General features: G+C 39.7%; 1 protein-coding gene across 17 annotated transcripts in view; it reads right to left on the bottom strand.

Moving 5' to 3' along the window:
- Window positions 1–14,686, bottom strand: part of PDE4D (phosphodiesterase 4D) — a 1,369,870-nt gene that overhangs the window by 1,170,754 nt on the left and 184,430 nt on the right. For 12 of the 17 annotated variants that reach the window (XM_070587537.1, XM_070587543.1, XM_070587538.1 and 9 more), the window contains one exon: window positions 4,344–4,428. The exons of 2 other annotated variants lie outside the window; for them this stretch is intronic. The gene's annotated coding sequence lies outside the window, so the exon portion shown is untranslated. Of the gene's footprint in view, window positions 1–4,343; window positions 4,429–6,266; window positions 6,388–14,686 lie in introns of all 17 variants that reach the window. 3 more of the 17 variants (XM_070587535.1, XM_070587534.1, XM_070587532.1) reach the window with 1 other exon arrangement.

Here is a 14,686-nt window from a genome sequence, read left to right as displayed (position 1 = left end):
GCCATGTTGATTACTGGCTAGATTATTGAATATAACAATTTAGACACCATGTAAGACAGGTAGACCGGTTAATATCACAATAAAAATATCTTAATATGGAAATTCTGGGTGGTTTTTCTTCATTTAAATCCATAATCTAAAGTAAAAGTAATACCATTTGAGGGTACTTCTCCTTGAGTTCACCTTGGGGTTTTATGGAAATGAATTGGTTGATTTGTGAGTGTGTGTGCCTTTTTTGTTCTTTAAGCAGTGGATAAGAATAGCACATAATCACTAATGCTTGATACAGTTGCCATATTGAAGTGGCATCATGCAGACCCCTTTCATTCTTCAAATTCTTTTCTTTGTGGGTTTCCATTATCTGCCATCAAATGTGAGGTCTTCCCAATATTGGCCCTCTCTTTGATCTTACAGTTATGAAATCCAAGAAAACAGTAATCCTACTTTACCGACACTTTTTGGATCACATCTAGAGAATCATGTTTTACTATGAATACCTCATTTTAAGAGGAACAATAAAAATGATGGCTGGGGTAGTAGAAGGTTTGGGAACAATGACATATAAATAATATCTAGTGGAAATGAAGGTGGCTCACCTGGGGTGGGGGGGGCGAGGCTTAAAGGAGTCTGAAGAGTCACGAGTGAGGGAGAGGGATTGAAACGTCCTCTGTGAAACTCCAGTGGGCATGAAGCAGAGACGGGCTAGGTATTCAACAAACCCAGGTTTTCTTCCCAAGTACATTGCTAAACTATATTTCCCAGCCTGTCTTTCAGTTTAATGCAGTGAGATTGAATTCTGGCCAGTGGGATAGGACAGAGGGGATGCATGCCTCTTCCTGGCCTGGCCCCTAAAATCTCTGAAGTGATTCTCCACATTCTCCTGAGAAGTACCTTAGAAGCAGTTAGTAGATCTCAGCCTTGTTCTTGCTATATCTCTAATATTCTTATTTCTTTATGAGATCTTTCTGTTGCCTCTTCCTTCTTTTACTCTGAGCCTTTGCTCACCTCCTTAAACACCTGCATTTGTAGGGCTACTTATGAGTTTTTTTCTAGCTTCGTATGGGTACATTCATTCCCTCCCTAAACAAACAAGAAATCCTTCAAGAGGGGAAACAATCCTTCTGTGTACTCTCCTGTGCCCTCACCAGCATACCTGGTAACGTGCTTTACATACAAGAAACTTGAAATTTCACCCTTAGGCACTTGCTATTAGCCAGTTGAGGCCACTCATTAAAATAAGCATTTCTAGTGATTAGAGACACAATTCTAAATCTTCAAGTGTCTGTTCCTTGTCTTCCTCTGCCAAAAAAAACATTTAGAAAATGAGGCTCCATTTGCTGAACTAGTTTCAGATTCACAGAAACATCTGCTCATCTTCTTGAGTGGATAGAACATTGCAGAGACTAACACAAGGGCATCAGCAGCAAAAATGGAAATCCAGCAAGCTTAGTGCACCTTTCCGTGCAAACCCTGATATCCTTTCAAAATAACCTCTAATGTTTAACTCAGCCCAGGCCTCAATGTTTAAACAAGATAAACTGGTCAATTTTCTTCATGTGAAAAAGGAACTTTTTTTCCCCTCAGCCAGTTCACTTAATAAGTATATAAACATTCAGAGGTGTTTAAAAATTTACATGTTTTCAAATGAATACTTTCCTTCCAGACTCCCCAAACAGTCTGGAAAACAATGACTTTTAAAAAAATCCTTCTCACCTTTCTCAAATACTTTCCTCTCATTTGTGTGGATGTTATTAACTTGGATTTTTCATAAAACGTAGATACACCATGGATTGTTTGTTTAACAGCATAAGAAAACGAATGTTCCCAAGCTCCTGGAGAACAGGTCCTCAACACTGACCCGGAATTCCAGTACTTTTCTAAAGCCAACTCACACCGACTCTTCACAGCAACTACCATATTTCAAACTTTCTCTGCTCTCCACACACCTCCACCTCTCCCTCCTGCTCTCTCACAGACAAAGATACCGTCTCTTTACAGGAAAATAGCATTCCTAGGAGGAGAACTCCCTCCTCCTCTTCATATCAAGCGTGCCAACAAGGGCATCTCTGCAAATCCTCCCCTGCCTACTCCCCTTCTCATGAGTCAACACTATCCATTATCCTTTTTCTCTTTCAAATTGCTGCCAGCTCCCTATCAATTAAATCTTTACCATTGGCTTTTAAACATACTCATGTCTCTGCTGTCTTATTAAAAAGAACCTTCCCCAAATCCTACTTGTTCTATTTGCTATTCTCTTCTCATAAGATTTGTCTATTCCGACTGTGTCCAATGGCACAGCCCTCACTTACTCTTCACCCTGCTCTAACCCATCTTCTTCCTCATCCTTCCACAGAAACAGCTCTTGCTAAGGTCACCAATGACCTCCATGTCAATAACTCTAAAGGACTTATGCGAACCCACGGTATTTGAGCAGCGTGTGATATTGCTGGTCATTCTTTGTTTATCAAAGTGCACCTTCTCTTTGTTTTCATGATTCCAGTGGTTTTCTGACTTTCTTCTATCTCCTTTGTAGGTTGGTCTTCCTTCACACAGCCATGAAATGAAGTTCCTAAAGGCTTGGTTCTAGGCTCTCTTTTCTTACCACTCCTTAGTATCTCTCTAGGCAATGGCGCTCATGGCCATGATGTCCTTTACCACCTGCGTCCTATGATACACAAAGGTATAGCTCCAGTCCAGATCTCTCCTCTTGGCTCCAGATAAACAGATTTAAATATCAACTTGATATTTCTACTTATCTCTCTCAAAGTCACCCCAAACCTGACATGTTCCAAATTGAACTTGAAATCTACCCCCAAATCTGATCTGCGTCCAGTGTTCCTATCCCACTGAGTGGTGCCACCACCTAGCCAATGGCAGAAACTTACTTTTCTTCTCCTGACCCCATATTCAATCTGTCACTGATTTCTGTCCATTTTGCCTCCTAACTACTTCTGAAACCTATCCACTTCTCCCCATCTTCACACCACTACTTCAGTCCAAGCTCTATCATATCATGTTTACATTGAGCTAAAAAGAGCTGTTTAAATCATAAATCTGTCACTCATATATCTTCAATAATTTTACTTTGCCATTAGGATTAAAGATCTTTACTATGACCCAAAGCCCTTTTTATTACAAAAATATATATACCTCTAAATCACGATTTTTTAGTATCAAAGACATTTGAGTTTCAGATGAGGCCAACTTGGGTTTGCAGTCTGGTTCTGTCACTCACTACCTGCTGCCATGGGCACCTGAGCTTGTTACTTGATCTGGAAAACAGACGTAAGAGGCATCCACTAAAGGTGCTGGGGATTCAATAAGATAATGTGCATAAAGGACACGGCACCTGATGACCACTCAGAAGAATGTTATTTCATGTTCTCTCTTTTCCCCTGCTCTCCTGTTCCCTATCCTTACAGTATAAGTTTCTTGTTAAAGAATAATTAGGGTAGAATGTCACGAAACACATCTCACTTAGCTCACCTGACATATCAAACATGTCAATAGTTAACGGAAGTTATTTTACCTCACACCTTCCCCAAAAATGCTTTATAGCAAAGTAACAATGAGACTTTGACTTGCACACTAAACAGAGCCCTGCTCTTTAAAGAGACACTCTAATGCCAGGCTACCTCTCAATACCAGCAGCTGTAACAGAAAAGTTTAAAATGTCTGCAAAGAACTGGCAACTAGAGGCATCGGCAAAGACAACGTCGAACTTGAGGTCAACTGGAAGGTTAAAATAATGTACACAAAAACAAAGGAAAACTAAGTATGTTCAACCACAGCACTCAGGAAAACAGTCCCTAAAGAGACCTTGTTCAGACAAGAAAACCCAGAGATGATGACTCATCAGCTGGAAGATCCCACGCATAACGGCATGGAGGGAAAAAGAAAAAATATGGTGAGGCTCCCCAGGATATAACCATTGTAGCATTACAAAAAGCATGGCATCGGGGCAAATCATAGAACTAGGGAGTGAATATTACATTCTAAGCCGTAAAAAGAAGCACACAAAAAGTCCCAATCATTTTATTCTTGCTGAGATTCATCATATCACCTCTACTGTTCCCTAAGCTCATCCCTGGACCACCCAAGCCAAATGGAAACTGAACAATGGGAAACTGCTTAGACCTTAATGACTAGTCAGGTAGGTTCTTTGGGGCCAGAGGAAAAGTAATTACGGGGGGAAAAACCTCCGCCCTCCTTCCATTTATTTAGCTGCAGTTCAGTAATACTGTTTCTAAAGATCCAAGATTCCTACCTGATCTGTGGGTATCTCTGCAGGTCAAAGAATATGAACTAACGACTCCCTGAAATTTGACATGAACAAAGAATACCTGAACTTTTAATAGATGACTATTTCAGTGATTAACGTTGTCCTTAATGGGCGGCAGGAAACAGTGGCTTTCTTCTGGTAACGATCTGCAAGATTTAAGACACGAATTGGTAATTATGAAAAGGAGAATTGACCTAAGAGAAATTGTATACAGCACTGCCTGATTCTCTTTTTCTTGAATTAATTTCTTTTTTATTTTGAGGTAATTGTAGTTTCACATACAATTATAAGAAATAATACAGACAGATCCTGTTGACCTTTCCCCAGTTTTTCCCAATGGTAACAATATCGTAACCAGGATGTTGACATTCATGGTCAAGATGCAAAACAGTTCATCCCCACCGTGATCTCCCACGTTGCTCTTTTATAGCCACACCCAGGTCTTTCCTGCCCTTCCCCCTCCTTAACCCCTGCCGACTACTAATCCACACTGATCTGTTTTTCATTTCATAATTTTGTCATTTCAACAACGCTGTACAAATTGAATCATATAATATATAACTCTTTGGGATTGTACTTTTTTACTTAGCTTAATTCTCTGGAAATTTATCTGGGTTGCAGCATGTGTCAATAGTTCATTCCTTTTTTATTGCTGAATCATATTCCATGTTATGGATGTACCACAGTTTGTTTAACCATTCACTCATTGAAGGATATCTGGATTGTTTCCAGTTGTTACACAATTATGAATAACGCTGCTATAAATATCCACATACAGGTTTTTGTGTGAACATAGACGTCTTCACTTCTATAGGATAAATGCCCAGGAGTGCATTTGCTGGGTGGTTTGGCAGTTACATGTTTAGCCTTTTAAGAAACTATCCAGTTTTTTCCAGAGTGGCTGTGCCGTTTTACATTTCCACTAGCCACATATGAGTGATCCAGTCTCTCCATCCTTGCCAGTATTTGGTGTTGACATTATTTTTTATTTAACCATTCTAATAAGTGCCTCTGCCTCTACTTTAAAGATAAAAGTGAAGATAAGAGTAGAGACTTGCCTAAAATCAGAGATAAGACTGGAAACTTTAATTTAGCCACTTAAGTTTTTCCTAAAATTTGATCAGCTACATTCAGAAAATTGCACTCCTACACCACCAGAAAACCACGTGACCCCATTGCATCCTGAAATATTCCATCTTGTACATGTTTTTTACGACTTTTGAATATTTCATTACCATCCCATTTAGCACTAATATGTATGACTGTCATTCTCTTAAGCAAGAAGACTGCCCATAGAGAGCTGTTTGCTCATTGATGCAGACTCAATTGATCAAATAACTCATAGGTATTTCTTAGCCATTAACAGCTATTAGATTATTCTGCCATCAACTACACTGCACTTCTGCTTCTATCTTTACAACTACAGGCTTAGGTCATTTTTAAAGTTGTTCAAGCTTAGATTGTATTAACATCAAACCAAATCATATGGGCCAAACAACTGTATCTTAGAGAGATCTTTTCTAGAAGCTTCCTATCTCCCTGGAAAGTCTGAGAGTTAGCATGTCTTCTTTGCCCCATGCTTAGACAATCTACACAAGGAAAAGTGTTTGAAAGAATCTGCTAAAGCTGAACATACGAATACCTATGTCCCAACTATTTTAGTCCCTGGTATAGGCCCAACAGAATTGTACACATGTGAGCCAAAAACCTACAAAAAATACATATATAGCAGCATTATTTGTAACAGCTCCAAACTGAAAATAACCCAGATGTCCATCAACAGTAGAATGAATACATAAACTGTGGTAATATAAAATATATAGTGAAATACTACACAGAAATGAAAAAGAACAAACTACTGTAACATGCAACAATATAGACGAATATTACAAATACAATGTTGACTGAATTCACTCAGTCAAAAAAGAATGCATAATGAATTATTGCATTTGCAAAAATTCAAAAATTGGATAGATAATATTACCATTTTAGGAATAGTAGATAGAAGGAGGTATAAGGAAGATCTCTGGGGTGCTCATAATGTTCAATTTCTTGATCTGGATGGAAATTACAGTCATGTGTTCACCATATGAAAATTCACCACGCTGAAAAAAAATTTCCATATTTTTCTATATTTCCGTTAAACATAATAGCTTATATAAATAGAATTTTTTTAAAAAAAGGATGAATAAATGTTCGTGATATCATCATCATAATAGTCTTTTTTTCTGAACTCAAGCAATGGTCACCACCATCTTGCACAAAAGCTCAACCTTGCTTAGTGGGTATTAGGATTCAGAGCTCTGGTTTTAGGAAACAATTCACCTGGCAGGATATTTAGTCCTCGTCACTGAGAGACACGGGCAATTTGACCCTCTTCTGCACAGTGACTGAGTAAATGGACGCAGGAGGTGACACAACAGGGGTACAGTTGTCTGCACCCAGATAAAGTAGATAGAAACTTTCTGAGTTTTGCTGAGGTATTAGTCACTTTCTGAGAAGAGTCAGTTCTGCAGACTCTCCGAGGGAGAAAGGGACGTGGTCCTAGCAATGGCCTATCACTCTAAGAGGGTACACAGGGACCACACTCCAGGTGAGCCTCCAAGTAGGCAGATGCAATTCTGCTGTAGAGGAGACTATAAGGTTTCTGTGAAAGAAATCCTTGGTCTGATACCTAATGCTAGAGCTTCTTTGAAAAAGTATTTAGTGACTCAATTATAATGGCAGTTCATTCAGTCATTGTAAAAATACTTCTTAAGTCCCTTCTGTGTGCAAGGTACTGTGCTAGATGTGTCGATACAATGGTGAACAAGAAAGACACAACACCCGCCCTCAAACAGGGCTATCATCTAGCAAGGAAGACCAATAAATCAACCAAAACAATTAAGTGTGCAGATGGGAACACATGGGGAAAATACCAAAACTAGTCTATAGCAGAAGTTAGAAAAGGGTTCCATGGCTTTCTTCCAACAGCAGGGAATGGTCTTGGCATCTCAGATAAGTGGGAAGGAGCACAAGGAAAGACAAAGCCAAGGGACAGCACAGCTGAATGTTGCAGAAGGAGCTGGTAACACAGGTGGAACAATCACAGCACAGGAAAGCCAAGAATGGGGCCATGCCAGCAGAGGTCCCCAATCAACCTGTGGGAGGCCGGCATTCTGACAACTCCCCATGAATCACCTTAACACTCAGAATTCATCTCCTTTCAAGGAAAAAAGAAAAGAACAGCAACATACCTGGTGTCTGTTAATATTTTTCTCTGAATAAAAGTACTTCCTGGGACATTTGAGTCCACACCAGCTAAAAAATTTGCAGCAATTTACAGGCCTGACTAGTGCAGAGGGGATCCCAGTAAGCAACACAGCCAGTGTCTGGCGAGATCAACACACTTAATAGTGTAGATGGATCAGGAGTGACATGTCCCCTTCGCCACATTTTACATGGAATTTCTCATTTACACCATAATTATATTCTATATCCCATCAAAGGTAAGGGTAAAAAAATAGTTTGTTCAATAGTCTTAGTTACTCAACAAATCTTTATTGCATGTCATTGTGTGCCAAGGTTCCAGGGAGAACCTAGAAGGTGTTAAAAGCAAAGATACTGATAACAGGCGACCTAACAAAGTGAAAACAAACATGCTCTTTGGAACTCAATTACCTGAGGTTTAAGTTTCAACTTCTCACTAATTCAGTGACCTTGTGTTAGTTACTTAACTCCCCTCGGCCTCACTCCCATGGTGTGGTGATAAAACACTAGTCTGAAGTATTCTGCAGGTCTGAATGAGATCATGAGTGCAAAGCACCTAGAAAAGGTTCTACACCAGAATCTAGTGGTTCAGAAAGAGCTGACCCCCCCAGGTTCAAGCTCACCCCCATTCTCTTTGCACCAGCTCACTCCCTCACTGGGATTTGCACATATCTGAACACAGTATGGACGCCCCAGCTTGGCAGCCATCCACATTCCCTGTTCCTGCACACAGCTGCCCCTGGGCTGCTCCCTGTGTGGAATGCAACCTGTCCTCCGAAGGACAGACCCATGTCTTGGCTTAGGACCATTTGGGCAGGAAATTCCAAGGCCCAGATGCCCCGACCATAATTTATAAAAGGGAAAGGTGTGATTCCTTGGCCCCACAGAATCTTTACCCAATGGGCAATGGCATGGCCAGAGGGGGGCCAAATTGGGGTTCTCTAATGTGCTAGGTCAGGCAGAGGAACTTCTTGCCGAAGTCTAAGAGCAGTGCAATTTGGAAGTAAATGCTACAGGAGTATAAGATTTTTTAAGGAACAGTCTTTCAACCAGACTATTTTACTCGCTGTGTTTCTACAACAGTCTGCCTCCCTAAGCTACCCCACTCCTATAACTATTTTATAGGAGTGCTACTCATGTTCCTTCCTTTTCATGTTTGAAACTCACTCTGAATCTCTCACAAGTTCAAGGTCTTGAGGTACTTGCTCATTGCTCTGTATATCCCACAACGTTCTTTGGATAAAATAAATAAAATCTAACCTAAACTGCATTCGCTATGGTTGCTGTTAGTCAGTAGGTGGATTTAAACAAATATTTTAACTACTGTTAATCATACTTTGTATAATGACAATTTTAGAGGTGGGAAAAGTTTTAGAAATCTAAGACTAAGTCCAACAAATGATACCCACAAAATTACAAGAAAAAAATCAACATCATCCAAAGGCTGTAGATTATTAGTTATCTTTATGGCCACATCACTGTCTAAAATATATTTATTCAAATTAACAACAACAACAAATTTTTAAACAGCCAATTCAGTGGTCATATATAGATACAGCCCTGACTCACTTACACACAAGAATCCTCACTCTGTCAAGGAGACATATGATTCATTAAACAGTCAGAAGGAGAAGAGTAAAAATCCTCACACAAAAGTCAAGGGGTAGGATACTCCAAGCTCAGAAATTATAACCCAGGCTCTGCATCAGGGTAACCTGTTGTCCGGGTAATTCTGACACAGAACGACATTCTAGGGGCGTATGCAAAGCTTGGGGCAACCCGCCCAAGCCAAGGTTCTAGGGCTGGGGCAGTAAGTTCAGTGGGCTGGATGGTCAAAACAAAAGACAGAAAGCCATGACTTCTTCTTGGTTGCATTATTACAACCAACTTATCTCTCAATAAGGATCCTCTCATCTCTTCTCCCATTTCCACCTATGACTCGCTCTCCTCGCTGATTCACTGCAGGGCTCATCTTTAAAATACAGATGCTAACCTGCTGAAATATCCCCAAGGCTGAAAGCTTAAAATATATGAAAGATGAATAAGTGCACCTGGGGCTCCAAGGACTAATGCCATAAAACTGTCATCATTTCCCTCCAAATGTTATTTCACCCACTCACTTGATGTACATCTGCGGCCCATTCACACTGCAGATGGCTGTGGACAGAAAATGCCTCGGTTCAAAACTAGCACAGTGGGTCTGGAGAGGCTTCTGGCGCAGTGTTGGCTCCTTCCTGGTTTTAGCTCCAAACCTTGTCACCCTAACATAAGGACACTGAACAAGCCTACGTGGAGGCTCAGAAGGATCCAAAAATGGCTTGCAACTCTGTGGCTGACTTACTAATGTGTGGCTTGAGTAAAGTATTATTTAAAAATCTAAAATGCCAGAAGCATCTACTTTCTCTCTGCTACCTTTAAACATGGCAATGTTTTCAACCAAACAAACAAAGGAAAGTCTATTCTAGATGAAAAGGACTTGACGGCAAGAGTCCATCAGTCTCTCTGGGAGCCCTTCTAAGTTAAAACTCTTGCCAAGAATTCCTAATATTCTTAGCATAATGAACACTGCCCTTCCATCTGTTTGCTTCTCTCCTTAGCACTTAGAAGACGATGGTGCTCTGCCCCCCAACCACTCTGCCCTCATTAACAATTAAAAATACTGAACGACTAATTATTACCGTTCCTGCTTTCCTTTACTTTCCTTGTCTGAATAATGTTATTTTGGTAATTCACTCAATGGGAACTTACAGAATAAATTTCTGAAACAAATGAATGAAAAGAACAGAAAGAATACGGTCTCTATCTTTAAGAAGCTTAGAATATAGTTATGAGAGGAGAAAACATAAAAAATATGAATAACAATATAGAACAGACTGTAATTAAGTTCCGAACGAGTGGTTGAAACAAGTGCCATAAGCACTACTGTTCGAGAAATGACTGTAGATGGGCAGGGGGAGAGCAGCGCTGGGAATGGGAGGGGCTCCGTAGAAGAGCTGTAGGTATTTGAGATAGGTAAGGGGATAGGGTCTGTCAGAGCTGGGCTTCCTGACTGTTTTTGTGTGCTGGGTCTATTAAAAGCAAGCTTGAAGTCTAAGACCTTCTCACAACATTTTAAAATATGTAAAATAAAATACATTGGATCACAGAAGAAATCAATTGTAGCCATTTCTGCCATAATGCTTCTTTTGAAAATGTAAATTTGTTCCACTGCAACTCATATGTTAGGGAAAAATTTGGGCATAACACAGATTTCATGTTTGCTTATACACCATTCCACCCACACGAAACCCTAGGTGTTTCAAAATCAGCACCCATTGAACCCAGCCGCATAGGAATTCACAAAATGCACAGGCATGCGCGCCTCTAACTTCTACCAGCTTCCTCAGTTCACCGTGTGTGTTGTCAGTTGCTTCCATTCACATCTGATTTTACAACTTTCCATCTGAGTTCAAATAACCCCACTTCACAATAACTCACAAGCCTCATGCATTTCCACAAGCACACTTCAGTTCTTTTTCAGAATGATGTACCATATTTATTCCAGCAGGTGTGAATTTATGTATTTTTTTAACCATTTAACATACAAGTGTGTGTAACTGTGCCACCATTTTTATTAGGTTCCTATCTGTTTTTGATGTGTAATCGGCAAAATTTTTGAGTGTTATACCCCAAACTCCATGTTGCCCATGAACTCTGTGAGTTTTATTGTACAATTTTGCAAGGCAGGGTGATTTTTAGGAACATGTATATTGCAATATAGCAGAACTGACTGTATATAAAATATTTTTAAAACAAATTTGTGACCTAGTAATATATATGCTTCTGTATTAATGCATTAGATAACAAGATCTAGTAGCTGGTCAAATAAACTACCATAATTTCAACATAATGACAAGCATAAACGATACACAGAGATATCTGTAACTGTAATGTGATATGAGAATACTGTGATTCCAATTAATGACATAGCCACACACAGGTACTGCTAATACTCCTGTGGTTTATTGCCTATATTGATAATTGAAGAAAACGCTAAGTTCCAGTTAGACACTAGCAACAATAATGATATAACTTTCCCCATCCAGTTTCATTGATGACTTGAATTTTATCTTCACCCTCCAGGTAAGGGCGGGATAGACAGAGTAGAGGATGAAGAGCATTTCCATCAAAAAAAAAAAAAGCACTGAAGTAGGCAAGAGCAGGATTTGATGGGAATTGTCTAGCTGGAACCAATAACCTATGATGGAGAAGAGAAGAGAGAAGGTAAGGAGAGAGGAGAGAAAAGAGAGAAGAACTTATGGAAATATAGAATGGGCCAATATCAAATCTAGATAAGATTTCCTCATGACTTTTACAAGTAGGAGAGTTATGCCCCCAAGGTCACTCTTTCTGTTCTAGACATGGTATCAAGTCACTGACTCACACTCATATCATCAACCAACATAGCCTCTGCTGCTATAACTAGATGTAGTCCTTCCTTCCCAATATGAATTCGTCCATGTGCTTTTCCTTCCCCAAGTACAGACTAATGGTAAAATCATTTTGAATTTTTCTGTTGTCTGAATGTCTTGCCAATTTTATCTTCTTGAAGACTTAGTTATATAAACGTGTCCTGCATCCATCATCAAAAGGCAAATTCTGATACCACATATCCACTCCCAGTTGATTAATAGTGCCCTGTTGATAACCGTTTCTAACCTGATAACAACCCACCCCAGCCCAGTTCCCTTTGGACCCACCTAATAGTTCTCATCTTCCAATTGAAGAAGCTAATAACATTAACTTGCTCATTTTTTCAGCTTGTGTTTGGGGGGTGGATAGAATAGTTAATGTAAATTACATTACAGACTTTAGGCAAAGTTCATTGTAGGCATCTCAGCAACCACAGAGTAACGTCTTTAAGCACTGAGATTTCTGAGTCATCTCCTGCTCTGACTCTATGCCAAGCCCTGTCACCAGGCTTATAAAAGACATGTCCTCTCTGTCCCCATTTGCAGAGTTCTTGATCTCTGTCCCACTGTGGATTCCTGTTTAGGAGGCACACGCCCAGGACACCCAAGCCACTGCCCCAGAGAGCTACTGAGCCAAATGAGCTGGGATGGTAGAAAAAACTCTGAAGGGCAGGAATCTGGTTCTCTTGCAAACATGCCTGTGACTTTCCCTGCTTCAATTCTCAGCGATTCTGATGCTTCCCAAGTAAGCACAGAATGAAAAGGAGAAATTAATGGGATTCTGGACCCTTTACCCCTGTTGCTATCAGAGCTGTTCTGCTTCTGTCTGCTTTATATTTGTGCATTCCACATAACTTTAAAAATGAATTCCATTCACAATGAAATAAAAGTTTTAAAACCAGCAAACGAGGTGATCTCCAAGGATGCTTCTAGTCCCAGCTTTCCAGAGCAAGAAACACCAAGGCCCTGTTCTGTGAGCGTGAGTAGACAGCCACCTTAATGCAACGGGAAATCAAAGATGCCTACCCCAAATCACCTCCTGTCCATGCTCCTCATAAACATCTTCTTCAAACCTAGGAGCCAAAGATGCTATTTGTAAATTATTAATTAGTAGTATTAACATGTTAAATCATTTCTAACTATCATGCCTTTCGCATCAACCAGTTTAGCAGCATAGGCACTCAGGCAGAGCTCCGAGGCTGGAGATGACCACGCAAGGCAGCTTAGCTTGGGGGAGGTAAAGAATGCAGAAGTGCAGGCACGAGGTGCCACCACTCAGATCAAACACTAACACATTCTTTCCAAGTAACTGTCCTGCCAAGCTTGCTTCAAAGCAGAAAGATAAGACCCATCTGAGTATAAACAATGGACTTGCCAAAAGTCTTTTTAAATAGTTTATTCTTTAACATAGAGTAAGAAGAACCTACTCGAAACATTCTTTCTTTGGCTTTGCTTAGCAAGCCCTCTGTTTCAATATGTAAAAATACATAGAGGCCAGTCATTTTAATTACTATCAACTCAAAACAGGAGACTATTTTACTACAAGTCTGTTTTTGCTGCATGGCCATCCTGAGAAACAGCAAGCACTGAACTCTCTTGGATAGCTCAGGAAAAGGTCATTTTCTTAGGGGTGGAACTCTAGCATATATTTGACTATTTCCCATTTCACCTTCTTCAGAGTGCCTAATGACTTCCTGAGTTGCACTTCTCCGCAGCACAGCTTGGTAGCAAGCTGCCTTGATAGAATCTTACATTGGTTTACAAATTGGAACACCAAGAATCTTGGTCTTCAAAGTAATCTTGCATATATCATTCATGTACAAGCAAGTAAATTTCTTGTTCATACAAAAATCTCATTCTCTCACCCCCTTTAAGTTGTCCCAGTGTCTCACTGGTGGGTTGATGTTGCTGATGATCCATGACCTCTTTTGCTTGCATTTTCTTTCCCTTTATTTCCTCTTCTGCCTGCTAATTTCACAATTAAACTCAACTTTAACAGTTCCCACAGTGACCACACCCATCCAAGATAGGGTTTCTGGATAAAATGCAAGATGCCCAGTTAAATTAGACTTTCATATAGGCAATGAATAATTTTTAGTATAAGTATGTGCTATTTTAATTTGCTAATTCTGTATACTCTATATCTAGGTAAATATCCACTATCTAATTATTTTCTCCTTTCAAGGGAAGAAAACGTTGTTCTAGAAAGTTGTGGAACTATGCTGCTTAAAATATAAATTCATAGATGAGTGCTTCCCAGGAGCTGGGAATGTAGAGAAATGTTGGCTACAAAGGGGCACAAAGGAATCTGGGGAGTGATCAAACTGTTCTAATATCTTGATTCTGGTGGTGTTTACATGACTATGCATTCATCAAAATTTATAGAACTATACAATTAAAGGAGTGAATTTTACTGTAGTAAATAAGCCTCACTTTAAAAAGTTGAAAATAAATATATACTACTCCATCTCAGATGGACCTCACACATTTTATATATCGTTTTATTCCACTCCAGTTTTCATCAGAGTAAATGTCCTACAACAGCTATTCCAGGGTTTTTTTTAATTCTTTTTAAGCCTGCAATTAACACCACATACTTCTCTGCAAGCAGATTTGTTCATTTATGAAACAAACATCTAATATTAATTGGATCTGTGCCAGGCTCTGAGAATACAAAGACGAAAATAAAGTCCCTACAAAAAGA

The sequence above is a fragment of the Equus przewalskii genome, chromosome 20 (genome assembly GCF_037783145.1).
Source record: "Equus przewalskii isolate Varuska chromosome 20, EquPr2, whole genome shotgun sequence".
NCBI lineage: Eukaryota > Metazoa > Chordata > Mammalia > Perissodactyla > Equidae > Equus > Equus przewalskii.
The sequence above is the reverse complement of the archived record's forward strand: the minus strand, read 5'-3'. Positions and strand labels throughout refer to the sequence as shown.